Raw genomic sequence first — 3,251 nt, forward strand, 5'->3', positions numbered from 1 at the left:
CAGTGCCTGACATGACAACCCCAGAGGCAGGAGTGGGTGGGCAACTGGGTTCTGGGGCTGGGCTGTGGAGCGATGGAATCCCAGTCGGGAGTCTTCCGTTCCAGCAGGGGTGGTCACAGCAACAGCACCCCCGGCTGATGTGCAGGCAGCAAATGGCAGGGTACGTGGTCAGCAGGCAGTCAGGCAGCAGCAGATGGCAGGTGGGAGCGTGCTCGGGGCTCTGGGGGGCAGTAAATCGGCTTTCTGGGCGGGAGCGTGGTCTTCCGTGTGCTTACTCGTGGCCAGCTTGATAAGGAGTGATTTGGCACGTGAAAAGTCCTGCACGTCTGCGTGTAATTCGAGGAAAGGCCCTTTGCGCGTAAGCACGTCTGCACGCATATGCGATTTCATTGGCCCAAAGGCCCCCATGCGCAGCTATGACATCACGCGCATGGCCGTAGAGAATGGCGCGTGTAAAAAAAAAGATACACGTCTGAGTGTCAAAGCATGTAATTGGTGGAAATGGCCTCATCGCGTATGCGCGTCTGTGACGTGTGTATAAAAGGTACGTGTAGAACGCCATTTCCTTGTACATGCTTTTCGTGGAGAGCGAGTGGGTGAAATCTGTACTTCTTGTCGGTTCACACGCGATTTACTTCACGGCGTTTCAAGTTCGTACTCCCTGTTACCTCTGACAGCTTTTTCTCTTTTCCTCTTTTTCCTGGGCCTGTTTCCTCAAACAGCGTTCCCTTCTACTGTTGTCCTGTCTCCTCAGACAGCATACAATTCTTCTTTTGGCGGGGGTGTTGCCAATGCGTATACGCGCATATTTTTCACGCTTTTGTTCCTGGCAGACGGTGAGTCGTGCATGTATTTAACATCTGTGCTTGCCCCGTGTGTCGCGTACCCCTTCAGAGGTCATTCTAGGCTGCGTGTGACACACATATGTTCATTCTTGTGTTTCTGGGTGCCACAGCATAGTCCAGGTTTATTGTTCCACGCACGTGGTCTAGGAGGGGTTGCGTGCACCTTACTTCCCTTTTTTGGGGTGCCTGTGCATTGCGTGACCCGTCATTTTTCCCCAGGGGTGACATACAGCCTTGCTAGAGCACTAGGGTACGATTACCATCTGGTACCCAACCCCTTTGACCCCCAATTGCCCAGGACAATAGTTCACATCGACTCCCATACGCACAATAACATCAGTGCCATGGCTGGGAGGCGAACAAGCTGTAAGGGTGGCAAAGGTGGCCGAGCCCCAAGTGGTGGCCGTGGTGGATCCGGTAGGGGACGTGGCTGTGACTTGCAGGGGGCCCCTAGCCCCCCATGTGTGGAGGAGCAGTCAGGGACACCCATGCCCCCTCCCCCCTGGTTGAGGTTAACGTGGCTGACACCATCCATGAACAGCCCTTGTTGGACTTGCCCACTGTGGAACCAGACCTGGCACAGGGTGACTCCATGGCTGTCTTCCAGGTCAGCAGGTCTAGGCCACGTGCGCCGGTGCACGTTGGTGTCATCAGGCCACGTGGATCAGGGGCAGCTAGGTCATCTGCTGCCCCGCGTAGGCAGGCTGGGGAGGCTGCAGGGGCAGCTGCGGCTCCATCCACCCCACCTCTCACACACCCAGCCAGGACAGTGTCGGTCCAAGTCCATCATGCTGACATTCCCCCTGACACCATCACACTTGAGCTAATGCATGCACCAACTCCCATGCTGAGTGTGCAATCCCACAATCCTAGTACAGAGTCCACCGGGGCTCCTGCCCATAGTGTCCAGAGCGGCGTAGGATACTCAGGATCCCCACCACCTTCCAAGCGGAAGAGGAAGAGTGCTCGTCCAGTAGCCCAGCTTCTATGAGGCCAACTGAATGCACTTGTAGAGTATGTGTCCGCACATGACTGCGAAATGGTGATTGTTGCAGGATCCAAGACCACACCTGCACAACGTCAGGCACACTGGCAGACCATCGCGGACATCATAAGTGCCCTTGGAATCGTGAGGCGCACAGCTACTGAATGCTACAAGCGCTGGAATGACCTGAAGCGCAGGGCAAAGAATAAGCTGGCCTCAAGTCATGCCGCAACTCTAGTGACTGGAGGTGGGTCTCCAGCAGAGGACATAGAACTCACTCCACAGGAGCAGGTTGCTGGGACCTACGTCACAGAGGAACAGATCCAAGGTGTGGGAGAACTGGGAGATTACGAGGCATTGTCCGGTGAGTGCACATGTATGTGTGTGTCATCCATGTGCATGGTGTGTGTGGGAGGGCTTCTGTTTGGGTGCCGGGTGAGGGTGTGTGTGCCTGAGTGGTTTGGGTCACCCATGTGCCTCATCCAATAAATTCTGCGCACCAGCATGTGGGTATAGCAGTATCCCTTCTGCCAACATTAGACATCCAGCCCAACACCACGCCAGTTGCCCTTGAAGTGTCATCTTGCCACAACATTGTTGCTTATTTTCCTCTGTTTATTCAGGCAGATTGTTTGCATACCACCACTTTTACTCGGCATTTCTCAGTCCTATTGTCCATGTCTGACATGGCTATGGTACAGTGGACTGGCTTTGTTTCCTGGACATGATTTGTTTAGACATGTCCCTGTGCTATAGGACAATTTTGGACTGGCAGCTCCAGGTTAAACATTTGAACCATTTCAATGAAAAAATCAATTTCATGAGCAAACTAGACTGAATGAACAATTGGTGCCCTCCTCTCCCTCTTCACTTTATGGCTAGGGTACATGCCATCTGTGTGATGGCAAGTGTATTTGACCTGCCAATCACTGGCCAATGTGTGATGCCACTGCTAGGCAGCATGCAGCAAATGTGTTCATCTTCCATCTTGGTGTCATCAATGTGAGCCATCTGCCTCCCCTTCACACGCAGTGACGGTGCATGCATGGGAGGGTTTTAGTCATGTGGGACATGTGTCAATCAAGTACTGTTTCTGTAGCATCTCAACCCTAGTTGTGTGCCATAGTGCTAATGCCTGTTTCCATTTGTTTTCTTTTATGTGTTTGCAGGGGATGACGCACTTGATACTGCTGGGGTTGTGGAGATGGTGCAGGCAAGGAGGGGTCTGAGGCCCGACCGACCACCAGTGAGGGACGTGGTGTGGTGGTGAGTGAGAACCCACAACTGCTGAAGGTCGTGCTCTCAAGGGGTGTCTCTGGCTGCACCTCCCCCGAGCTGTATTCAGGTGTCGATTTGGATGATGAGACCTATGTGCCGTCGCAGGTGAGTGTTCCTGGGAGGGATTCTGTTCTGTCCGACCC

Source organism: Ambystoma mexicanum, chromosome 6q (genome assembly GCF_040938575.1).
Source record: "Ambystoma mexicanum isolate Mex_15411 chromosome 6q, UKY_AmexF1_1, whole genome shotgun sequence".
In the NCBI taxonomy this organism is placed as follows: Eukaryota; Metazoa; Chordata; class Amphibia; order Caudata; family Ambystomatidae; genus Ambystoma; species Ambystoma mexicanum.